Genomic DNA, 27,786 nt, shown 5'->3' on the forward strand with positions numbered 1-27,786 from the left:
GCAGGTGAGGTGTGGTATAGAATGTTGTCAAAGTGTGAAGCTATATTCTTAAAACTCATAGAGTGATATTAACCAGTGTTACTTCCATGAAAAAAAAAGTAGTTTGTCTATGGTGAGAACTAAACTTAGAACCGGTAGTGATGACTGCAAAGCCAGATAAGAATGTGTACTGCTTAACAATGTGACCTCAATACCAGAGACAAAGATCTGATTTTATAATGTCAAATGATCTTTGATTTGGATGAATATAAACTATGACCGAAAGAACTGAGATTTGATTATGACTTCAAGAATGTCTACCAGAATTCAATTCAGCCCTCCTCTGCTTAAACAAAACAAAACAAAACAACCCAACCTGCCCAAAAAAACTTCACGTAAGCTAAGTTATTTATGTACATTCTAAAAGGCAGTGGAACAGTTTCTTTAATTGCTACAGTTTTTAAAAGAGGTTGGTATATTTTGTAATTGCATTAAATTGCTTAATTTGACAATATTAAGAATTTGTCACTTTACAAGCTTTAAAGTACTTGGCTTTGTTCTACAAAAATTAATTTGATGGCATATTAATATTACTGAAGGATATTGGACTGTATTTAAACTGGAATAAACTAGACACAGTTTTTAAAGCATGGTAGAATTTTAATGTGCCAATGTACTCTTTCAAGTTAGGTGATGTTATCGATTTGACAAGAAATAGTATTCATTTGAACTAAGAATAAATATTATTTACTACAAGATAGTATGGTTTATATTTTAGTTACAGTTCATGATTGATATATCTGGCTTTATGGGAAGAAAAAGACATTGGTTTGATGATCACAATTTGTTTTGCTTCACAATCTGAAAATGTTTAGTGCCTAGAGGGCTATTTTATTCTTTTTCCACATTAGAGAATAGTTTGATGGGTAACAATATTGCCAAGTTGACAGAATAATTTTAAATCAGTCTATTTTATAGTTTAAGTAAGTTGGAGAAAAGTTAGTGATACCTGAGCCATCCATTTGACTGTTGAGAATAATGATGTCTTCTCTTTTCAAAAAGGTGTAAGTTTTTGAGGGTTTTGCTATTGGTGGATTTTTTTCCTCAAATATTGTTTCCATCTCTTTGGTCTGCAAGATCCTATAGTGGTTATTTCATGCTTGTACTTTTATATGAGCAAACATTTCACAATTTATGCATACACTTGAAATTTCCAAGACCTGAATATTTTCTCAGAGAAAAAATTTGTCAATAGTTGAATGTTTAGGTGTGAATACTTCCATAAATAAAATAGTTTTATATAGCAAGTATTTAGGTTTACAAAAGTGAGCATATTGGTAAGATGCAATTTTTAAAAGGTTAATAAGTTGATTTTTTTTTAACAACCAAAAAGTAATAACTGTGAGCATCTGTATTCTTACAGATGGAAAAAAATTTGGGTGGAAAAAAGTTTCAATTTTTTAAAATAAAATTTCAAACTAAGGCTGAAAACTAATGCAATGAGCATGCATATAGTAAGTTGATATTCAATATCATTTTGTTTTTGAATGACATAAATGTTCTACTTTTGTCAGAAAAAGCTAGGTTAGATTTAAGTAGCAAGTTTTTCTTATGTAACAATTGCTAACACAAAAGCTATTTGTATTGATTTATTGTAAGCCTACAGAAAACAGGATATTCACATGAAAAAGAATGAAGTTGGCACCTTACCTTATACTATAGGCAAACATTAACTGAAAATGGATCAAAGACCTAAACATAAAACTTAAAGCTGTAATAGTTTTAGAAGAAATAGTAGAGGATAATTATTATGGCATTGAATTGATAATTATTATATGACACTAAAAGCTCAGGCAGCAAAAGGAAAAATTACAATACATCAAGATTTAAGACTTATGTACATCATAGAACATGATCAACAGAGTGAAAAGGCAGTCTATGGAATGAAAAAGAAGTTTACAAATCATGTATCTAATAATGTATATATTCAGGATACAAAGAACTTCTACAAGTCAACAACAACAAAACAAATAGTCGAAAGATGGAAGCAAGCCAGGTGTCCATAGTTGAATGAATGGATAAATAAGATGTGGCATTTATAAACAATGGAACATTATTCACAATTTTTTTTCTTTTTTTTTTTTTTGGGGGGTGTGGGACCTTCGCTGGTGCCCGGGGATCGAACTGGCACTGCAGAGGCTGCGCGCAGCCTCATTACCCAGCGCTCAACCACGGCGCCACCAAGGGAGGCCCTATTCACAATTTAAAAAGAAGGAAATTCTGACACAAGCCATGATAAGGATGAACCTTAAGAACATTATGCTAAGAGAAATAAGACAATCACGAAAAAAAAAAAACACCAAAATTTTGTGGTTACACTTATATGTGGTATCAAAGTCAGAACCCAAAAGTAGGATGTTGGTTGCCAGAGTAGGGGAGAGGGAGGATAGAGAATTTCAGTTTTGCAAGATGAAAAATTTCTGGAGATTGGTTGCACAGTAATGTGAATAAACTTAACAATACTAAACTAAATATTTTTAAATGTTTAAGATGGCAACTTTTTTGTGTATTTTACCATAATTAAACAAAGTTAATGGGGGAGGGAAACTAATTAGGAAAAATGTCTAAAAAAGGTTTTTGAGAAACAGTGGTATACAATAAGTTTGTATGTTTGTATGTGTGTGTGTGTGTATGTATTTTAGCTGAACTATTTAAAGTTAAGGTGTAGACATCGTACTTTACTGCTAAAAAAATGACCTGTATCATCTAAGAATAAGGGTAATCTCCAGTATAACCTTATATAACATAATACTAAATGTTTACCATACTTCAGTATCATTATCATCCTCAAGTAATGTGATACCAAAGAATAATATATTATGATATATATATAGTATATATTTAGATTTTAAGTTCTCTTAATCATTTTTTTCTACACAAAGTCTATCAAGGATCATATTTTGAATAGTCAGAAAGTCATTTTAGTCTCTTTTAATTTAACTAGTAACAATTGGGATTTTTTCAAGACATGGCCATTTTGGAAAGTTTAAGGGTGAGTTGTTTTATAGAATATCTCTCATTTGGATTTGTCTAATTTATTTATTCATTCATTCATTTTTTTTAATATTTTATTTATTTATACAAGCACTGGGTACAGTCAGAAGCACGGGAGGGTGAGAGAATTCACCAGAGGCAGAGCGGAGAGCAGAGCAGAGCAGAGCAGGCAGACTGACGAGGTATACTGCTGAGGGGAGCAGCAGGTGGCAGGAGAGGTCTGCGCGTCATGTGGAACCCTCCCCGAGTGGCTGGGGATAGAACCAGCGCTGCAAAGGTTGCGGGCAGCTTTGCAACCCAGCGCTCAACCGCTGCCCCACCAGGGAGGCCCTGGATTTGTCTAATTTATTCATCTTGACTAAATTAAACATTTGGGGTAAAAACCTCACTTAAGTGATTGATTAGTGAACTAAAGTTAATTTTTACTTGTTTCTAAATTAGAACAAGCATTTTTGCATTTTTTAGATAACTTGAAAAATGCAAAAGAAAAGAAAATCACTACAATTTAACCACAAAGAAGTAAGCATTGTTAATGTTTTATAGTATATCCTTAAATAATTTTCTGTTTTGACCATCTAGTTATTATATATTTTACCACTTGAAAATTTGCTACTTTAAATATGCCAATGAATTACTGCCGTCCTCCAAATCTTTGTCCTATTTTTATTTATTTATTTCTTAAAAAGATTTATTTAAGTATACAAGAACCGGGGTATAGGCCAGAGATGTTGGGGGTGAGAGGATACACCAGAGACAGAGTGGGGAAACAGAACAGGCACATTGACTGAAATACACTGCTGAGGGGTGCAGCAGGCAAGTCAGGAGAGGTCTGCTGGGCCATGTGGGTAGCTCCCTGACCAGGGATCGAAATTGTGCTGCAGGGGCTGCAGATAGCTTTATAGGTTGCATCTTAACCCCTTGTGCCACCAGGGAGGCCCTGTCCTATTTTTAAAATATTAGTTCTGTAGAATGTCTAAAAATCCCACTATTTGACTAAAGGTATTAACATCTCAAAGATTTTTTTTCACATTTCTTGGTACTATATTTTCTCAGATTTTATTTGCATATATACACCAATGACCTCCGTATGAATGTTTCTGAATACTCTTCAGTGTAGAAACTAGATACCAGTAGATTGAAAAGGGACTGCAAGTTGGGAAATGGTAACAACAAATGGAAACAATTTGATAGAAGGAAACAGTCTAGAATGCAAAATCTAGAGTGTTAAACAATTTAGAGAGTGTTTTTAATTATTATATGTCCCCAAAATGAGAGGCTTTGATTTTGAAGATACAGACAAGAGAAAGAACAATCATGACTCAATCCCTCAAAAGGAAGAATTGAATGGAGTATTCCAAGCATTCTAAATCTTAGAGAATTCTAAAATGGGGGGATTATGTTTAGACTGAAGAAGAGTGTATCATTCATTTTACTGAAAGGCAAAGTATAATTCCTAGGTACATTAGTATGTGGACTCTTACTACATTTCCTTTGGGAATATTTGAATTTTTATTTTATTGAGATAACATTGGTTTACAACGCTGTATATGATTCAGAGGTACAGGATCACACCTTTTCAGATGTATGTTATTACAACACACTATGGCACCCATAGTCTTCCCCCACACCTATTGGGCACCCTGCATGTCCTGCTCTCCACCTACCTCTTCTACCTGAAGCCTCAATTCTACAGCAGACTTCTAGGGTTTGTTACTGGTTTGGTTCTGTCCAACCCTGTGCTATGTTGCTGTCTTTCACATATAAGTGAAAACTTCAGGTACCTGTCTTTCTCCTGACTTATTTCACTTATATTAGGGCTTATTAGAAATTTAATTTGATATTCTTGAATAAATTTAATGTGCAATCTCTTGGAAGGCCACAGTCATAATATGGTTTTCCCATAAATAAGAATAGTAAAATAAAACCTTTTATATCAGTTTTTAATTAATGTGACTTCATTATTAAAGACATTGTATGGACTGTTAATAGCTCTTTTTGTTCAAGTATTCTGAATAAAAATGTGTATGTGCTGATCTCTAAGGATCACTTACAGTTTGGTTAAACCAACTTTTTCTGAAGTCTGTGAAGTTTCATCAGTCTTTTGTGATGCCTTTTAAAAATGCTAGAAGCAGGCATATCTAAAATATGTTAGTCATATTTATTACACAGTACTTGGTAGTTGTGTAAACTTGTTTTTCTTTCTTCATCAAAAAATTGTATTAATCAACCATATTTAACCAGAGACTGAAATCTGTTTATTTTTTTATCAGTATGACCCATTTAAAAAAAAAAAAAACAAAACAAAAAATCTCTAATATAATCTCCAGGAAAAGCAAGTTCCTTTAATGCACTTATCATAGAACACAGTGCCTTTTTTCCAGGCTCTTCCTCCTCTCACACTTTAATTAGAAACACTTCTTTATGGAAGAGTTCTTTATCCATTCAAAAATGGTTATTTGAGAGCTACCAGCTGCTAAGCACTATGTTAGGCATGAAATATAATAGTCAACTATGCAGTTTATCCTTTGTTTTCTCTTTAATCATAGAGCTAAAATTAACTCCGAACTTACTGAGTGTCAGACCCTCTTCCAAGTGCCTCATATGTATTTTTTCTTGTAATCCTCAAAACCAGTCTAAGAGGTTAATTTAACATTTATTTTACAGATATGCAGAGAAGACAGACAGAGGATAAACCACTTGCTTAAAGTTAGGCAGTAAAAGGTAAGTCCATGCTAAACTGCCTGTATAGCTCTTCTGAAACACACTATTAAAGCAGTATAAGTTAGGCTTTCTTGGAGGTGGTGACATTTCTTACAGAATGGATGAAATTTGTAAATGTAGATATGAGTATGGGGTGAGAGTGTAGCGTAAAAGATATTCCATTTATACATAATATGCATAATATCAAAACAAAGGACATATCTTTCAATTACTTTCCTCATCCATTAGCTTTATTTTATGTGTCTAAAATTACAAAGCAGGATTATTTTAAAATATTTTATAATTCATAGCTCATGAAGTTCAAATGAGCCAGGTTATGTTATATTTGCTGGGGTACATGTTTGGAATCGCAGCCATGGCACCGTCCCTTATTGCTCTTTAGTCTCCTCCTACTTTTGTTTGTTGGCCTGACAGGTTACGGAAGATAATCTTTTAAAGATATTACATAGATAGGGCCTCCCCTGGTGGCGCAGTGGTTGAGCGCTGGGCTATGAAGCTGCCCGCAGCCTCTGCAGCGCCAGCTCTATCCCCAGCCGCCTGCGAGGCTCCCATATGGCACACAGATCTCTCTGCCGCGCCCGCTGCTCCCCTCAGCAGTGTGTTTTGTCGGTCTGCCTGTTTTGTTCCCCATTCTGGCTCTGGTGAATTCTCTCACCCTCCTGAGCTTCTGACTGTACCCAGTGCTTGTATAAATACATCTTAAAAAAAAAAAAAAATTTAGATAGATAATGCACTCAGCTAAATTTAAATTAATTATAGCTATATTTAGATAATTGAGCTACTGAAAATAGGCCTCAGGTTTCTATATGACAAAATTTTTTTTGTATATTTTAAATTCATTGTTATAATTTTGGAGTTACATTTTTTTTCCATATGTGTACCTATTCAACTCACCCTCCACCAAACTACCCTTGTTAATGCCCTTTCAACTTTCCTTCCCCATTCCCTACTTCCTCCTCATTGTTGTTTAAGGTAACCAGTAAATTTTTGCACTAAGTCCAAGATTTGTTTTTGCTGTATTTTGCCAGTGTATGGTTTTTGTTTTAATTTTTATTCTTATTTATTTATTTATTTTTGGTTAATTATTTTCCAAAGATAGCTGAAGCCATCTGATACGTGTCTTTGGCTTTCTGACTCTTTTCACTTAGCATAATCACTTATCATAATCATTCATCTTGTACAAGACAAACATTTAATATCTATGTAATATTGCCTAGGAAATTTGCTACGCTTCTGATACAGGATTGGAAGTAAATTACTTAATACTTATTGAATTGTTCTAGCTTTTAAGTTTTTTCTCCCCATTTCTAAGCCCCATTTTTTGTTTCCTTGGTTGGCTTTTAAGGCTTTTCCCAATTCTTATATTTTTATAATAATAATAGTCCTAATTCTTTTAGGCTAAAATGTAAACACTAAATAGAAAAACATAAATCTGCAAAGGACATTAGCAACTTTGTTTTCTGCTTATTAGCTTGTTTGGAGAATCATTTTCAGTTTACCAGAGAGCAATACTGTTTATAAACAATACCAGGGATTATTATTTTCTTTCAAACAATAACATATAATCTTAGGCAAACATTTCAACCTATGAGAACACCGAGGTATTGTAATAAATATTCGTCCAAAAATATGAAATTCACACATCAATTTTTATTTCAGGTTAGAATATACTGATAAATATGTTGTTACTGCTCTAAAAAAATACTATCTTTTGTTGCTCTATTCAACCAAAATGTAGACTGTTGCAAGTAACCTGTCTCTTCTTTTTGCTTCAAATAGTTGAACTTAGATGCAACATGCTGAGAACTGAATCACTTCAATTTAGGAGATTCTTTGGTGTATAAAAAAATACTCAGTATACAATATTAAAAACCACTTCTATATAAGAAACCCCATGGATCCATTTGGCTTTTTATCTGTAACAAATTATTTTAATTTGGAAACATTTATGCAAATTTGAATGAGTATGTTGTACAGAGATTGTGTATTATAATGTAAATTTTAAATGCGTATATTGGGAACTGTAAGTTCTCTTGTTGAATATTGGGATAATAATATCACTTAATCAAAATTGAGAACCTTATAGATATTTAAGTAGAAATGATGATACTAATTTTTGCAGATTTAGAGCAACAGATAAGAGTTGTGCCAGGCCTTATTTGAAAAAAGTCTTTTCTATTTTTTTAATCTTTGGAATTAAGTTTAATTAAGGAAACAAAGTGTTCCTTTGTATACTATGGACTCCTTAGATGTATTCAAAGGGTCAAGAATAATTGTAGAATACTCACTATTTTAGTCAGTTTTTTTTTTTTTTGCCATGATAATAATCTCTAAATCTCAAAAGCTTAAAACACTAAAATTTTATTTCTTGGTCCTGCAACATTTCTTACCTTGGTCAGCTGTAGCTCAATTTGATGTCTTCATTCTGGGTCACTGGTGCCTTGCCAGTCTCAAAGGAAAGGAAAACCAGGAATGCACTAGAATCATTCAATGACTCTGAAAACTTCCACTTGAAAGTGACAGTCTGTGGATTCTCATATTCTGTAGACCAAAGGAAATCATATGGTAAAGCCTGATGTCAGTGGGCAGAGATGTGTAAACTGTCCTCAGGCAGATGCACTAAATATTTTAAACAATAGTAATATCCAATCACAGTATCAGACTTAAAGTTCAAGATATCATGATAGTTTCTCTATAAAGCATGTATACAACTCCTGTTATCTGGAGACTTATGAACTAAAAAATCAAATTATTTACTTTCTATATCTAATATACAAAGAAGTGGAAATAACTGGAATAAAGTACTTCTGTTTCTAAAAGGAGAATAATGGGAGACATGACAGTTATCAGACGTACCGTTATTTGCTGAAATTCTGAAAGCCTCTTGCTACAGGGGTGAGGAATATCCTTTCATTAGTCACTCTTTCTGCTTTCTGAGAGCATATGTTTTCATGTGCCTCTTTGCTCATTTTGCTTTTCATTATCCTTCCTGGACACATCAGAAGAGGGTACTGGAGAATGTCTTTTCTGTCACTGAATACCTTCCTCAGCCTACCATTGAATCCACTAACTCAGGCACTTGCCTTACTTCTGGGCTTCCTCTAATATGAAATAATATATTTCATTTTTATTTAAACCTATGCGATTGAGGTTTCTCTTACTACAGAAGACAACTTTCTTATAAAAATATGGTGTTAGTCTTCTGCTATATGAAGTGAACTCTGACAAAATTGTTTCTTCAGGCTGAAGAACAACTGTGTCAAACTGATTATTCAGATAGTCCAAAATGGACTTGCCTTTGAAATTATTTTCAAATATTATTTGAAACGTGAAAGGATTATTTAAAGACTTGATATTGCGTATTGATTATTTAAAGATATGATATTGCATATTATCGTATAAAGGTCATTCAAAAGGAAAGAATTATCTTTTGAACAAATGGTGGAGGACTGTTGAATACCCACATGCAAAAGAACGAAGTTGCATGCTCACCTCATCAAGAACACAAGTCACACACACACAAAAAAAATTAGAGTATCAAAATGAACATTTTTTTTTAAAGATTTATTTATTTATTTATACAAGCACTGGGTACAGTCAGAAGCACGGGAGGGTGAGAGAATTCACCAGAGCTAGAGCGGGGAACAGCACAGGCAAACCACAGGAATACACTGCTGAGGGGAGCAGCGGGCGTGGCAGGAGAGGTCTGCGCGACATGTGGGACCCTCGCTGGTGGCTGGGGATGGAACCGGCGCTGCAGAGGCTGCGGGCAGCTTCGCAGCCCAGTGCTCAACTGCTGCGCCACCGGGGAGGCCTTCAAAATGAACATTCTTGTGCTTCAAAGAGCATAATTAAAAAAATGAAAAGACTACCAAAGGGATGAGAGAAATATTTACAAATTATTTATTAGATAAGAGACTCATCTAGAATATATATAATAAAATACATTAAAAATCAATAATAAAAAGACAACCCAATTTGGAAGTGCGCAAAGAATATGAGTAGACATTTCTCCAAATAAGATATACTAATGGCCAATACGTACATGAAAAGATGTTCAAAGTCATTAACCATCAGAGTGAGATCAAACCCATAGCGATAGATTATTTCACTTCTGCGAGGGCCTCCCTGGTGGCGCAGGGGGTTGAATGCAGCGCTGTGAAGCTGTCTGCAGCCTCTGCAGCGCAGGTTTGATCCCCGGGCTGGCCATGGAGATACCCACATGACATGGCAGACCTCTTCTGTCTTGCCAGCTGCTTCCCTCAGCAGTGTATTTCCATCAATCTGCCTGTTCTGTTCCCCACTCTGTCTCTGGTGAATCTTCTCCTCCCCTCTCCCCCAGCCCACACACCTCTGGCCTGTACCCTGGTTCTTGTATGTATAAATAAATAAATCTTTAAAAAATAAAATAAAATAGCTCTATTATAAAAGATGTTGCAGAGGCTATGAAGAAATTGAAACCCTCATACACAGCTGATGAAGTGGAAAATGGAACAATTACTTGAAAAATATTTTGCTAGTTCCTCTAGAGATTAAATATAAAGTTGCCATGGGACCCACATTTTTCATGCTTAGGTATATACACAAGAGAAATGAAAACAATAACTTTGCATGAATATTCATAGCAGCATTATTCATATTAAGTGAAACATGGAAACAAACCAAATGTCCAATAATTATATTCATCCACAAAAAGGAATGGATTGTTGATACATCCCATGGCTTGGATGAACCTTGGAAACATTCTGGTTATTGAAAGAAACAAAACACAAAAGATCACAAATTTTATGATTCCACTTATACAAAAAATGCCTAAGGTACGCGGATGTATAGAAACAAAAATTACATTCATGGTTTCTGGGGATCTGGGATAATGAGAAGTATGGGGAAGTGAAAAATGACTGTGCTGTCACTGAGGATCCTAAAAATATTCTGGAATTACTGGTGACAGTAGCACAACTCTGGGATTCTACTGGAAACCACTGGATTATACATTTTTTTTACAATAATAAATTCAGATTTTTAAAATTGGTGTAGCTTAGGTTTAAAATAATATATTTTAGTGGAATAGGTTGACACCTCTACAGGTATGTTGCTATACCACATCCACCACTGAAGCATCCATAGTCCATCACAAGAGACCAATGAACCCTCTGCCCTCTTTGTTTTCTACCCCATCATCCATTTCTAGTAGCCTCAACTCTCAGTTTCTTTATATTCCACAGATGAGTAAAATCATCCAGTATTGGTTTTCTCATTCTGACTTATTTCACTTAGCATAATACCCTCCACTTCCGTCCAAGTTGTCACAAATGACATTTCATTTTTTTTTCTAAAAGCTAGCTGAGTAATGTTCCACTGTCTATATATATATATATATATATATATATATATATTATATATATACACCCCCACCCCCACCCCCACCACATCTTCTTTATCTATTCATGAGTTGTTTGGCACTTAGGTGGTTTCTCTAATTTGGCTATTATAAATAGTATTGCAATGAACATAGAAGTGCATATATCCCTTTGAATTAGTGTGTTTGTATTCTTGGAATAAATGCCAACGAGTGGAATTGTTGGATCCTAAGTAGATCTATTGTTAATCTTTTAAGGAACCTCAAAACTGATTTCCATAGGGGCTGGACCAGTTTACTTACCCAACATCAGTGTACCAGGATTCCTTTTCTCTCTGCTCCCCCCAGTATTTGGTTGTTTCTAAGTGTGGCTTCCTCCCTTCCTCCCTTCCTCCCTCCCTGCCCGCCCTTTCTCTTTTTATTTTGGGCCATTCTCACTGTAGTGAGGTGATATCTCATTGTGGCTTTGATTTGCATTTCCCTGATGATAAATGATGATGAGCATCTTTTTATGTGCCTTTGACCATTGTATGTCTTCTTTGGAAAAGTGTCCATTTAGTTCTTCTCCTTGTTTTTTGATTGGGTTCTTTGTTTTTTTGTTGAGTTATATGAATTCTTTGGGATATTAGCTTCTTATTGCATATATGATGTGCACTTGTTTTCTTCCACTTGGTAGGATATCTTTTCATTCTAATGCTAGTTTCTCTTTGGTGTGGAAGCTTTTTAGTTTGATATAATCCCACTTGTTTATTTTTACTGAAGATCCCAATGACATCATTGAAGTCACTGTTGTGAAGTGTCTATGTTTTCTTCTATGTATTTTATGGCTTCCAGTTTTACATCCAATAATTTAATTCCTTTTGAATTAAGTTTTGTGTGTGAAGTGAAATTATTCTAGTTTCATTTTTCTGCATGTGGCTTTCCAGTTTCCCCAATACTATTTGATGAAGAGACTTTCTTTTCTCTGTTGTGTACTTTTGGATCCTTTGCCAATGTAAGTGTGGGTTTATTTCTTTACTAACAATTCTATTCCATTGGTTTGTGTCTATTTTTATTCCAATACTATACTGTTTTGATTATTATAGCCTTGTAGAATAGTTTGAAGTCTGGGATGTGATATCATCCTCCCTATTTTTGGTCACTATTGCATTGGCTATTTGTGGTTCCATATTAAATTCAGTAATGGTTGCTTTATTTCTTTGAAGTATGCCATGTAATTTTGATAGAGATTGCTTTGAATCTATATTTTGCTTTGGCCACTTTAACAATCTTTATTATTCCAAACCATGATTGTGGAATAGCTTTCCATTTCCTTGTGTCTTCTACTTATTTTGACAATGTCTTATAGTATTCAATGAATGGGTCTTTCACCCCTTTTGTTAAATTTATTCATGGGTATTTAATGATTTTTGACTGTAAATGGGATTGTTTTCTTGATTTTTGATAAAGAAAAATTTATAGAGATAGAAAGTAGATTAGTGGTTGACTGGGCCTGGGAGTAGGAACCTGTATTAATTGTAAATAGATATTAGGAATATCATGGGGGGAGAATCAAAATGTTCTAAAACAGCTTTATGGCCAACTCAGTAAACTTGCTAAAAATCCTTAAATTGTATCCTTGAAGAGGGTGAATTTCATTTTATACTTTACACATACTAATAAGCTGTTTTAAAGAAAATAAATGCACATGGTGGTGTGCCAAAAAAATGGAATCTTGGATTTTGCTGCCAATTTAGAAGTATTACAACAGTAGGGCAATGCTAAATTGATTAAAAATAATTTCTCTTTTGGTGCTTTTATTTCTGTCCTGGTTGGCCAGATTCCATGGTGACCAGGGAGTGTATATAAGTGAGGTTGTTGCAATCAAGAAGGTTAATGCTGTCTAAAGATATTGAAAAATGAAAGTCACAAGAGCATCTTTTTATTTTCCAAATGTTTCAGCTGCTACCATTTTCTAAGTCTCTTTAGGTCTTCACTTTGTAGATTACTTTATATTTCACATAGTTTCATGTGTTTGTCATTGACTCTAAATTTTCTTTAAGGTCATTTCCCAAGATGCAGATACTGTTTCACAATAAGGATTTATGTGTCCTCTGAATTGAAATACTTTGCTCTGAAATGAGTTTATGGATACAACCATTTTTAAAACAAAGCATTATATTTCTAGAGAGAAAAGTAATTTGGTTGGTTCATTACATAGTTTATAGTAGCTAATACTCCTATTAAGGTCTTTTGCTTGAGATATAGTTGTTCTCATTTACTCTTTTATGGATGCAGGTATTCATTCAGCAAATTTTTATTGAACATCTGTTCTTACCCTGCACTAAGATAGATACTAAGCTGTATGCTGGGAATATAAGAAAAGTAAAGGGACAAAAAACAAAGAACAAATCAGGAAACAATCAGGGTGATTTCACAAGCTGGGAGGTAATATTAGAAAGTGACCAAAGGATTTATTGTAAACAGGGTAGTCAGAGAAGCCTCTGTGGGAGGGGCCAAGTGAGCTAAGATATGAATGAGAATGAACTAGCCACAGGAGGAGCTATGCAAAGAGCGTTTCAGGCCAAGAGAATTGAAAAGGAAAGATGTCTAGGAGAGATTGTTCCTAGAGTTTTTCTGAGACTGTAGAAGCTAGTGTGGTTCAAATGTGATGATGCCGAAGTCGTATTATATATTTTGTAGATCATAGTAAGGAGAATGGATTTTCTAATTGTAACAGAAAGGCACCGTCAGGTTTTTAAGCAGGGTGGTGACATAGTCAGATTTATATTTCTTTTTCTTTTTTTTTTTTTAAACTGGGGATTTTTTTTTAAAGATTTATTTATACAAGAACTGGGATGCAGGGCAGATGTATGGGAGGGTGAGAGGATTCACCGGAGACAGTGTGGGGAACAGAAAAGGCAGACTGACGGAAATACACTACTGAGGGGAGCAGAGGGCAAGACAGGAGAGGTCTGCCATGCCATGTGGGTTGCTCCGTGGCCGGCGGGGATCAAACTTGCACTGCAGAGGCTGTGGACAGCTTCACAGCACTGCGCTCAACTGGCCCGCACCATAGGGAGGCCCAGATTTATATTTCAAATAGGTAAATTTAGCTGTTAAATGAAAATGAATGGGGAAGAAGATAGGGTGCAATATAAACTAATTGAAAGGCATTTGTAACAGTTAGGAAGAAATATGGTAGTATTTGGACCATAATAGTAGGAATAAAGATGGAAAAAGAAAACATATTTGACACTCTTTTACAAAAAGAGTTAGCGTTACATAATGGATTAAAAGTGGGGGATGGGGAAATTATTGCTAGATAAATCTAAATGGATTTTTATGTGTTTGATATCAAGAATTAGGAGGATGGTGGTATCTTTTACTAAGATGGGAAAGATTGGAGGAGAAATGATTGGGAAGAAAAACATCAGAAGTTTTTTTCTGTTTTGAATAGGTCAAATTTATAATCCTATTCATCATCATAGTTGAATAGCAAGTAGGCAGTGTATAATTAATTCTAGAGTTCAGAGGGAAGGTCATGATTAGATTCATGTTTCTGAGGTTACTGGCATATAGATGGCATTTAAATCCATAATTTCAATATCTGGATGAGTTTACCTAGGGAAGATAAAAAGGCTCAACTCTGAGTCTGGGGCTTGCCAACATTCAAAAGATAGTAGAGGGAAAGCAAAGGAGGCTAAGTGAATGGAGACGGATGAATAGTTTGTGCTGCATAGAAATGAAAGTACTTCTTCTGCCAGAGCTTCTGAGAAGTCACATTGGCGACTAAGGCTAAGGGAAATATCTCTATATACACATTAAAAATATCTTTCCATATTTTGAACTAAATGGGAAAAGTTACTAAAAAGCTCTACAGTCAGTAAATATGTCCGTATATAAAATCCTATGTTACTCAATCTGTTTGCATACCATTTTCAACCTTCATAAATCTGCCCAGTTGGGAGACTTACTGGGCAAGTTACCTCAGAACAGGACTAATTGGAAATGACTGTTCTCATTACATAGTAACATACGGCAATAAAACAGATCAACAACAGTCTGTTTTCATTTAACATTTTGATATTTTGTTCATCATGGATTTTGTTTATATTAATTTTATTTTTTAAATACTGCATTAAAATTTTTTTCTTGATTACTGAGTTTCTTGGGCATTCCTTAAAATTTGTATTTGCAGAGTGCCTCATTTTCCTCATCCTCATCCTAGCCCTGCAATCTCATATTTTAAATATGTTGGCTAATTAATAAATTTAAAAAACATAACACACAAAGCACTCATATTCTACCCTGAAGCATTCTCATGAAAAATCCATGAAGCTGACTGCCAGAATACTTGAATTCTAGTCTTAGTTTTAACCTCACACATAGCCTTTTAGCTTTCCTCTTAGCATTTCTCACATTATAAAAAGTACACTTCTATGACCCATTGCCATGCATGATAACTAAAATGTTATGAAATACTAGCATTGATTAAATCCAATGAATCTGAAGTGTAAATGTTAGATCAAACCATATGAAACATGTAATAATTGGCCATTTTTGATCTCCAAAAATATTAATTGCACATGGTTCAACCTAATAGTTTTGTTTCACTCTTGAACCTGAGATTATGATGAAACAGATGATAACTGTGCCAACCCATATTAGAATTGAGGTAAAAGAAAAAATATGTTCCCCTAGCTCATACAGTAAGATCAGGAATTTGGCCAGAAAACTAGCTGGAGGACAAGGGTACAGGATGCGAACAGGATTCCTTTTTTAGTTGCAGCAGCTAATGTGATGTGAACTCTTGTTTCCAGGCATCCTCACTTAGGCACTCATTTTCGATACAAGTCTCCAAGTGGTTGATATCTGAGTGCATTTAGTGTTTCTAATTTGAATCTGAGTAACTTATATGTGTGAAAATCCTAGACTTCCATTGTTTTCAAAATAATACAATTTTGAAATAAGCTGCTCAAGTTCAAGGTGAAAAGAAATGAATGAGCCTCTATCCACAATTGTATGTTCATTTTTAGCCCTAATATTTCACTGAGTTTGGCATTAACCAACCATAAAATGTGACTGTACACCAATACCTTCCAATCTGAGTGCAACTACTCATGCATACCACGTGTAGGGTGCTTACAATGATTATCTCATTAGTTTAAAGTGGGCCTTATAGTGATCCACACTGTAGTTTTTTTCCTAGTCCCTTAGGCAATTAATTTTAAGCTACAGCTAATGCATGCAATCCAGATGTACATTGATATCAGACTGCATTACTTGTCAAATTCAATTCAATTTTAGTTCATAAGGAACGTGAAAGTCCTATACCATTTGTGTCAGTGTACTACTTTATGGCTATATATATATGTGTATAAAATATATATTGATAAAATATGTTGAATCTTACATACATAAGGATACTAGATGATTTTTAATACAATTCAAGAAATAATGGCTGTTTGACACATATTTGTTGAATGAATAAACATGTCTTGAATACTTACTATATTCTTGATGCTGTGATATCAAAATAAAAAGTTCCTGCTCTGGTAAAAAATTATGGGACTAATGGATTATGTGAATGACATGGATAGGGCAACAGCAGAGGTGGTAGTTGTTTTGGTTTTGTTAGTTTTGCAGAGTGTTTTAGATTTTTATTCTGGAATCTTAGTCTTAAACCTCATCCTAGCTGCAACTTTCCTGTACCTATTTATTAGCTCTAATAGTTTTTTGTGCATACTTTAGGATTTTCTGAAATCGTGTGATAGATTTTAAAAAACAAAGATGCCTCTACCTAGCCACTTCACTAACATGTCCCAGTTGGAACAGCCACTTCAGATGACCCAGTTGTTTAATGACGGTACCATTTTCCAAAATGTTTCTAGAATTTTTCTTTTGGAATTGGCTTTACAGTCTGTGGCATTTTCTTTGTATCATGTCAATTCTTATGAAAAATGAGTTATGTGTAATGAACTCTGAATCTGCACTATGAGACATGTTAAATACCTGATAATAGACCATAACAGTGAATTTGGCAGTGACATTTTTCACTCCACGAGGCTGCAAAGAGCCAACCTTAAAGTAGCAAATGTGTTTCTTTTTCACTAACATGCTTTGAAAACTCACTGTATACTTTTGGAATTAATACACTCAGGTATGTGAAAAAAAAAAGAAAAGAAAACCTGAAGGTAGCTGTAGTCTGAGATTCATGTCATAGATTGTTTTTCAGTTAGCATGTAAATATGCCAGAAGCAACCCAAGGTGAACTTTTTAAGTAAGACTTCTGATCCTAACCAGGTTCTGATACCTACAACCCTAGGATCCCGAAGTTTGACTCCTTGAATCTTCAACTTCTCTCTTATAAAATCATTCACTTTATTGGACTTCTAAGGGTGAGATAAGATAATGTATTTGCAAGTGTTCACTTCAGTGCTAAGTGCATAGTAGGCTGTCAATAAATGGCAGCCATTGTTATCGGTATAATAATCATTTACCCCAACCCCATCTATATCTAAGAAAACTGGAAGACTCAGTGATTTGTCAAGAATAAGACTATTAAAAAGCTGAAACTCAGAATTGTATCTGCTGGCTCACAGTCTACTTCTTTCCATTTCAACATTCAGAACAAGCCTCAGCTTGCAGAGCCTAACAGCTAGGAGGAGCAAGCTCATTTCATGGTTATACGATAGCCAGGAAAGAATGTGGCATGTGTACTTTCCTAATGAAAAGTAAACAGAAGGACCTTTTTAGTTTTTTAGCTGCAAATAAGAATTGCTTTGTGCAAATTGAATTCATTTTGTTATTGCTTCAAGATAAAATAGATTCCACTACCATGCTCCATCACTATTTCTCTACTTTCCTTTCTCTGAGTGTATCCCATCACTTAGAATTAGAATGGGGGACTTTTGTTGATCACACTAGCCATTGGGAAGTTACAGGGAAAGGAAAAAAAAATGACCTAAACTAATGCATAAAGTATAAAGTAACCTTTGGAGTAGCAGTAACATTTAATTTTTTATATTTTATAATTTAAAAAATTTATATATTTTTCATCATTGTTCATTTTTATATAATGTATGCTTGTATGCTTTCTCCTTTAAGGTGTATTCCCTGTAAAATTCCAACCACCAGTTCACCTGCGAACCATCACCATAGTCCTTTGTTCCCTCTCTCCCCTGTTTTGATCACTCTTCCTGTCCCTTGCAGAATGGCTCTGATTTATGGTTAATTGCTCTTTTTTTTAAAAAAAAAATATTATTACTGTTATTATTACTTTTTCCTGATCCCTTATTTGGTTCCCCTATATTCCTCCTATAAGTGAAACCATCTGATATTTTTCTTTTTCCTTCTGGCTTATTTCACTGAGCATAATCTCTTCTATCTCCATCCATGTTGCTGTGAATGGCATGAGTTTATCTTTTTTTGATTGCTGAGTAGTATTCCACTGCCTATACATACCACATCTTCTCGAGCCAGTCATCTATTTTTGGGCATTTGGATTATTTCCATAGCTTACCTATTGTAAATAGTGCTACAATACATAGGGGTGCAAGTATTCTTTTGAATTAATGTTTTTGTGTCCTTTGGGCAGATTTCTAGGAGTGGAATTTCTGGGTCATTTTTAGTAGTTTGAGAAACCTCCACACAGCTTTCCATACTGGTTGGACTAGTTTGCATTCCCACACAACAGTGTAGGAGAGTTCCTTTTTCTCCACATCCTCAGCAACATTTGTTGTTGCCTGTTTTAATGTGTGTCATTCTCACTGGTGTAAGGTGGTATCTCATTGTGGTTTTGATTTACGTTTCCCTGATTATAAGTGATGTTGAACATTTGACCATTTGCATTTCTTCTTTGGAGAAGTGTCTTTTAGGTCTTCTGTCCATTTTTTGACTGGATTGTTTACTTTGTTTTGCTGAGACATGTGAGTGCTTTGTAGATCTTTGTGATCAGTTGCTTATCACTTGTGTGCAAAAATTTTCTCCCAATAAGTAGGGTGTCTCTTTGTTTTGGTTAGTGCCTCATTTGCTGTGCAGAAGCTTTTTAGCTTGATGAAATGCCAGCTTTATCTTTTCCTCCACTTTCTTGTTTTGGGGGATGTTTCTTTAAAGATGTTACTGAGATGTATGTCATGTAGTGTTTTGCCTATGTTCGATGTATTTTATGGTTTTAGCTCTTATGTCCAATTCTTTTATCCACTTTGAGTTGGTTTTTGTGCATGGTGTGAGGTAGTAGTCTAGCTTCATTCTTTTGCATGTAGCATTTTTTAATCTGAAAAATTTCCGTAAGATTAGACTAGAAAGTCTTTTGACTGCATACACATTATAGATAATAATTTTATTTCACTTTACCTTCAGGAAAAATCATATTGATAAGAAATAATAGTTTGAGAGAAATTTGTATTTTTAACATTTGAATACATTCTATTAGGTAGTTTTTTTTTTAACAACTATTGATTTTATCAATAGTTTATATATTTATTAGTAGAGTACGGCCTGAGAAAAATGACTTCACAAAACAAAGTAGCAAAAATGTTCTGTTTTTTTGCTACTGTTTTAATAATTATTTTACTTTCTTATCTTGAGCCAAGGTTGTACCACTTAAGCTTTCAACAAAGATAAGACAGTGGGGGTGGAAATTCAGCCCAATCCCTCTCTATTTCCTGAAGTCTTCTAGAGAATGGATCCCCTTATACAAGTGCTGCATCTTTTTACCATGTCACTTGCCAAAGGAGCTGCACCCTTTCTTAAGAACTTGTCCAAAGAACTTGTTGGGCTATGATGGTTCAACAGATGTTGATATTTTGACCATACCCAAAACTGGCATGTAACACAATCTGAATTTAGTTTATGGATCACAAATCTATTTTGCAAGAATAAGCAAGCACACCAACTCTTGCACATACAAATTTAAATTGGACAATTAACCCTGTGTGCAAACTCCCACATTCAACCACTAGTTAATTCATCTCATTCATACATGTGTGCATTTATTCACTCATTACTTATAATAATGATCTAATAGTTCCATTTCAGAGATAGTGCCATAAATAGTTCCATAAATAGTGAAGGAAATTTAACCCCTTGCTAATACATACCATCACTGTTTGATTATTTGCGTATTGTGATTACCCATTAATTTAAGACAGTCCACATTTAGCATGTATTGTTGAAAACTTGCCTAGTGTTTTCTAAATAGACTCTGAGAAAAAGTTAGTACTTTCTACAACCATATGATTAGTCCCTGGCCCCCTGTTTTCTATTTACCCTTTGAAGAAAACTCCTGCTGATTGTTTGCCTTTCTAGCAATTGTTAGGTCCTAAGGATGGGCCCATTTGGGTGGCTGCCTGAGCTCATTAGGCTTTCACACCCAGCTTAGGCAGCATTAGCCAGCAGGTTTATTTTAATATAAACAGTGTTACTGAATATGCTCTGTATATTACTTTTCTTGAGTCTTTCTCTCTGTTTGAGTTCTCTTTTTATTTCTCTTTACGCTCACAATGAAAGCATTTCAGAGGTTTTCAGTGAGCCACTCAATCCTTTCAAGATCATAGCTCTGACTTATATGGGTGCCCTTTTAAAAATCATACTAGTTAGTACTTTATGTATTAATCATGTCAGTTCATTTCTCACTTCACACATAAATTAATCTGTCTGGTGAAAACACTCCAAACATTTCAAGCTTTCTTTTCATTCCTTTCACTTAAAGATATATATTTTTGGACTTTTAAAAATTCTCTTTTGGATAGTGCTGAGACTTCTCACTTTGGTGAGATGAGGGTATTGTTGACACAGTTACCATATGTGAGAGTCTTTACAGATTAAATGATTTCCTCGAATACTGATATTTGACTGGATTACTGATGATGGTTGTTGAAGTAGTTTTGTTTCACATTAATTATTTTTCATTTTCCTGATAACTATATCCCTATTTTTCTTTCAGCTTACCAGGTGGTATTGCTTTGATGACTGATTCTGATTGAGCACATACCTAGTTAGGAGTTGATTAGGATATCACATTTTCTGTTTACAATGATTTGTTCAGAGAAGGTCATTTGATCAGACTGGACACAATGAGGCACAATGAATCATTGGTTAGGTAGGAATGCTAGGACAAGAACACTCATTCTTTGCCACTGTATGTAAATGAGGAAAAATGTAGTCCTGGGACCTCCAGGGAACTATCTTGAGACCATGATGGGAAACTGATGTCTCTGCAGCGATGGAAGGACAAGAGCTAGATTTGGATAGTTTTGTTTGACTCTTTAGGTTGAGCCATGCCTAAAATCATATTTGCCCTTGGATTTTTCAGTTATATGAACATTTCTCATTTTGTTCATCTAGTTTGGTTTGGAACAAACAGCTGTACAGAGCTCATATACTTCTGTGGGGAAGTATATGAATTGAAGATATACTTGCTGATGGGACATCACTGAAATAGTTTAAAATCCTGCCTGGTTCTCCTATAGCCTCAGTTCTCCTGAGAATCCTGCCTGGTTCTCAGATCCACCGCTTTCAGAAAACTGAACGTTTCAGTAGATACTCTTGAGCTAGTTCTCATTCCACTGTATCCCAGCCCCAAATTTGGCTAAATCCTGTTCTCTCTTACAACTATAAGAAATGTGGATAAAAGCTCAGAACTCTTACAACTATAAGAAATGTGGATAAAATCTCAGAATCACCCTTCATAGTTCCTGCAAACAGAACTCAGAGTCCACATGGTTGAAATTATCATTAGAGACTGATGATTAGGTGACTTGTAAAAATGGCAGGAGACCTGGATAAATCTATCTTGCCTCATGTGTAAATTACTATTTCTCAATCTGACATTGGGTGGAGCACCTAATGAATGAGGATGAAGAATATGTCAGTGTCAAATTTGTGCGTTACCAGATAATTTTATTTTCTTATGATTGGCCCAGTTCCTTAAAATTGTTAAGTTAAAGAATTTCAAAAGATATGAAAAATGGCTACATATTTCTGAGGAATACAAATGCCAGCAAATATTTTTGATTGTTTTTGAACATGTGTGTGGTACACCAAGTTGAATGTACCAATAATATTTAAAACATGGTTATTTGGGTAACCAGTCTTTGAAAATTTACTGTCCTTTCTTTTTATGATCTATGACTACATAAATATTTTCAGCTCGTCTTTGACAAAGAAGGAAAGGTTTCTTCTACCAAGGGAACAAAGATAGCCTTTTAAAGAAATGATGCTAAGGAAACTGCACATCAGCTTGCACAAAAATGAATGTATACACAGATCTTATATCCTTCACAGAAATTAACTCAACATGAAGTACAGAACTTAATGTAAAGTGCAAAACGTTAAAACTTCTAGGAGATAAATGGATCTGGGGTATGGCAATGACATTTTCAGATATACACCAAAGGCATAATTTATGAAAGAAGGAATTGATAAGCTAGACTTCATTAAAATTTTATTTTTTTAAAGATTTATTTATTTATGCATATAAGAACAGGGGTACAGGCCAGAGGTGTGGGGAGTGAGAGGATTCACCAGAGACAGAGCAGGGAGCAGAACAGGCAGACTGACTGAAACACACTGCTGAGGGGAGCAGCGGGTAAGGCAGGAGAGGTCTGCTGCACCATGTGGGTATCTCCCTGGTTGGGGATGGAACTCATGCTGCAGTGGCCGTGGACAACTTCATAGGTTGTGTCTCAACCCTTTGTGCCACCAGGGAGGCCCCTTCATTAAAATTTTAAAGTTCTGCTTTGCAAACAATATAACAAAGGAAATGAAAATCAAGTCACAGATTTGAGGAAAATATTTGCAAAAGACACCTTTGATAAAGGAATGTTATCCAAAATATTAAAAGAATTCCTTAAACTCACTAATAAGAAAACAACTTGATTAACAAATGGCCCCATATCTTAACAGGCACCTCTCCAAAGAAGATATACAGATGGCAAATAAGTCTGTGAAAATATGCTTCAAATCATATGTCATCAGGCAAATGCAAATTAAAGCAATAATGAGATGCCATTACACCCCTGTCAGAATGATCAGCCCACAGAGTACTGATAACACCAAATGCTGCAGAGGATGAGGAACAACAGAAACCCTCACTCACTGCAGGTGGGAATGCAAAATGATGTGGCCACTGTCAAGACAGTCTGGGAGTTTCTCTCCAAAGAATATACTTGTCCTGTGTGATCTAGTACTCATACTCTTTGATATTTATCCAAAGAATTTGAAAACTTATATTTACACAAAAGCCTGCACATGAATGTTTATAGCAGTTTTATACATGATGTCAAAACTTGGAAGGAAGCAAGATGTCCTTCAGTCAGTGAATGCATAAATAAACAATGGTAAATCCAGACAATGGAATATTATTTAATGCTTAAAATAAATGAGCTATGAATCCATGAAAAGAGTAAAAGAAGTTAATCAGAGACTGCTATGTACTACATGGTTTCAACTATATGACATTGGAAAATGGAAAGAGCACTATAAAGTTCAGAGATTGCTGGGGTTAGTGAGGAGGGATGGATGGAAAAGTGGAGCAGAGAGGATTTTTAGGGCAGTGAAAATACTCTTTATTCCAATACCATGCAGTTTTGATGATTATGGCTTTGTAGTAGAGTTTGAAGTCTGGGAGTGTAATGCCTCCATTCCCTTCTTTTTTTTTCAGGAGAGCTTTGGCTATTCGGGGTTTTTTGTGATTCCATATGAATTTCATCAATAATTGTTCTATTTCTTTGAAGAATGACATTGAAATTTTGATTGGAATAGCATTGAATCTGTATATTGCTTTTGGAAGGATGGCCATTTTAATAATGTTTATTCTTCCAATCCACGAGCAGGGGATGTCTCTCCATTTCTTTGTGTCTTCTTCTATTTCTTTTAACAGTGTTTTATAGTTTTCTTTGTATAGGTCCTTTACCTCTTTTGTTAGATTGATTCCCAAATATTTGATTTTTTTTGTTTCAATAACAAAAGGGATGGTTTTTTTGATTTCTTCTTCTTCAGATTTATTGTTTGTGTATAGGAAGGCTACTGACTTTTGCGTGTTGATTTTGTATCCTGCCACTTTACTGAACTGATTGATGAGTTGAATTAGCTTTTCTGTGGAGTTTTTGGGGTTCTCTATGTATAATATCATATCGTCTGCAAATAGTGATAGTTTGACTTCTTCTTTTCCTATTTGGATTCCTTGGATGTCTTTCTCTTGTCTTATTGCCCTGGCTAGGACTTCCAGTATTATATTGAAAAGCAGTGGTGAGAGTGGACATCCTTGTCTTGTTCCAGATCTTAATGGAATTGCTTTCAGCTTTTCACCATTGAGAATGATACTGGCTGTTGGCTTGTCATAGATGGCCTTTATGATGTTGAGGTATGTTCCTTGTATCCCAAGAATTTCAAGGGCTTTTATCAGACATACAGACCAATGGAATCAAATAGAAAATCCAGAAATAAACCCACAGATTTATGGTCAACTAATCTTTGACAAAGGAGCAAAGACTATGCATTGGAGCAAAGAAAGTTTGTTCAATAAATGGTGCTGGGAAAACTGGGTCGCTACATGCAAAAGAATGAAGCTTGACCACTACCTCACACCATACACAAAAATCAACTCAAAATGGATTAAAGAACTAGACATAAGACCTGAAACCATAAAATATATAGAAGGAAATATAGGCGAAACACTACGTGATTTGCACATCAAAGACATCTTTACAGACACATCACCCAAAGCAGTGATAGTGAAGAGAAAGATAAACAGCTGGGACTACATCAAATTAAAGAGCTTCTGCACAGCAAAAGAGACAATAACAAAAACAAAGAGAAACCCCACCAACTGGGAGAACATTTTTGCACCCAACACTAATGATAAAGGACTGATCACAAAAATCTGCAAAGAGCTGATGAGACTCAACAACAACAAAGAAAATAATCCAGTCAAAAAATGGGCAGAAGAGCTAAAAAGAAAATTCTCTCAAGAGGAAATGCAAATGGCCAACAGGCATATGAAAAAATGTTCAACATCACTTGCCATCAGGGAAATGCAAATCAAAACTACCATGAGATACCATCTTACACCAGTGAGAATGGCACATATTAAAAAAACTAGCAACAACAAATGCTGGCGAGGGTGTGGAGAAAAAGGAACTCTTCTACACTGTTGGTGGGAGTGCAAACTGGTCCAACCACTGTGGAAAGCTGTGTGGAGATTTCTGGACCTACTAAACATAGAGCTTCCATATGATCCAGCAATTCCACTCCTAGGTATTTACCCAAAGGACACAGAAACATCAATTCCAAAGAACACCTGCACCCCTATGTTTATAGCAGCACTGTTTACAATAGCTAAGCTTTGGAAACAACCCAAATGCCCAAAAATAGATGACTGGATCAAGAAGATGTGGTCCATATATACCATGGAATATTACTCAGCATTCAAAAAAGATAAACACATGCAATTTGCAGCAACATGGATGGCGCTGGAAGGGATCATGCTCAGCGAAATAAGCCAAAAAGAAAAAGAAAAATACCGGATGGTCTCACTCATAGCAGGAATCTAGAAAACTTAAATAAGGGACCAGGAAAACGAATAACTATAAGAAAGTGAAAATCAAAATCAACAAAAACTATGAAACAGAGACACTTTTAGGGGGGTGGGGGCGGGAGGGGAGGGATTGGGGTCAGAATGGGGGGGGCAATTGTATGGGGAATACAACAATAAAATTTATTATTAAAAAAAAAAAACTTTATAATATTTGTACTAAATATTTTGCTATGTAAAAAAAAAAAATACTCTTTATGATACTATAAGGAAGATGTTATTATATGTTTGTTTGAACCCACAAAAAGTACAGCATCAAGAGTGAACCCTGGGCCTCCCTGGTGGCGCAGCGGTTGAGCGCTGGGTTGCGAAGCTGCCCACAGCCTCTGCAGCGCCGGTTCGATCCCCGGCTGCTCCCCGGCCACCAGAGGAGGGTCCCACATGGTGCGCAGACCTCTCCTGCCGCCCGCTGCTCCCCTCAGCAGTGTACTTCGGTCCTTCTGCCTGCTCTGCTCCCCGCTCTGGCTCTGGTGAATTCTCTCACCCTCCTGCGCTTCTGACTGTACCCATTGCTTGTATAAATGATAAATAAATAAATAAATAAATAAATCTTTAAAAAAAAAAAAAAAAAAAAAAAAAAAAAAAAAGAGTGAACCCTAAAGTAAACGACGGGCTTTGGGTGATAATGATGCCTCAATGTAGGTTCATCATTTGTCACAAAAGTATGACTCTTAAGAAGCATGTTAATAGGGGCCTATGCATGTATGGAGCAGGGAGCATATGGGGAATTTCCGTACCTTCTGTTCATTATTGCTGTGGAGATAAAACTGCTCTAAAAAAAGTCTATTAAAAACAAAACAATCAAAAAAGATATGTGCATTTCTCTATTTGTATGTTTCAATTAAGTTTTTTAAATCCTGGGTATTTCTGTGTCAAAACTGAATTAAATTATCTGAACATTTTTATTGATTTTACTACAATAATTTAAAATATAGTTATTATATGTCCCTTATACAACTAAATTATGTGGCCCAGTATATGTATAAATATAGTTTATATTTGGGTTGTGTGAAGATATTGCATTTATTTTGTTTATAGACAATTGCTAGGGAAATCTGCTACTAGGGAAATATGATAGTTATCAAAGTATATGTTATTAGAATAAAGTCTGTAAGTCTTTTTTGTTAGTTTATTTTGTGCCTATGATTTCTTTACCCCTGGGGGAAAAAATTAATTTCTTTTAGGACAGTCTCAGCAAGCCTTTCCAGGTTTTTATTATAACTCCTCTATGCATATAAAACACTCTATTAGGATTTGATTTGTCCCAGTCACTTTTGCAGTATGCTTTTGAACAGATTAGTTTATTTATTTATAATGCCGATTCCAATTTAATTCTCTGGGAATGGGACTAACATTACACATAAGGCACTTTAAGCTGAAAGTACTGAAAGTCAAGTACTGAGAAAATTGTAATGTTTTATTACAGTTGTTTTTCTATTGTTTATTTAAGCTCTCAAATATTGCTCGTCTTTGAAAAGACCTGTTTTCATTTTTTAAAATAATGGGTATTATTAACTACGTTTTAGATTCATAATATCATTTTACTTCTGTCTACTTAATTTAACATCTATCTTTCCTTTATCTATCATTATTCTATTTTTATCTTCACTATCATTCCTTGGGTCTCTTTGTCCCTTTTCCTGGCCCATCCCTCTTAATCTGAGAACTCTCAGATGTTTATTAATGTCCACTAGTTTGTGAAAGTGTTTTATGTTACTGATTGTCTGCTAAGTAAATATCCAGTATTTGGTTTTTTATCATTTTCACTTTGTTGCGTATAATTCTCGTAAATTTCCTTCATTTTGTTGAAAAGGCTGCATTTCATCCTTTCTTCCAACTATATAATACTCCATGGTGTTTATATACTGTATTATCTTGATCTAATCATCCATCAGTGGCTGTTTAGGCTGCTTCCATGTCCTAGCTGTTGTGAATAATGCTGTGATGAACATTGTGGAACACATGCCTTTTCCTTTTTTGGTGTATGGATGGTTTCATATTTTGTGGCTAGATGCCCAAGAGTGAAATTTCCAGATTGTATGGTATTTCCATTTTTAGGCAAATCCAGATTGTTTTTCATATTGGTTGCTCCAGT

General features: G+C 35.0%; 1 long non-coding RNA gene across 9 annotated transcripts in view; it reads left to right on the plus strand.

Moving 5' to 3' along the window:
- The window catches only part of LOC119230640 (uncharacterized), a 587,338-nt gene that overhangs the window by 3,829 nt on the left and 555,723 nt on the right, over positions 1 to 27,786 (plus strand). For all 9 annotated transcript variants that reach the window (XR_008551838.1, XR_008551837.1, XR_008551844.1 and 6 more), the window contains exon 2: positions 5,698 to 5,754. This is a non-coding gene — a long non-coding RNA (uncharacterized LOC119230640). The remainder of the gene's footprint in view (positions 1 to 5,697; positions 5,755 to 27,786) is intronic.

The sequence above is a fragment of the Talpa occidentalis genome, unplaced genomic scaffold, assembly GCF_014898055.3.
Source record: "Talpa occidentalis isolate TD23 unplaced genomic scaffold, MPIMG_talOcc4v2.1 talOcc4.10, whole genome shotgun sequence".
Lineage (NCBI taxonomy): Eukaryota > Metazoa > Chordata > Mammalia > Eulipotyphla > Talpidae > Talpa > Talpa occidentalis.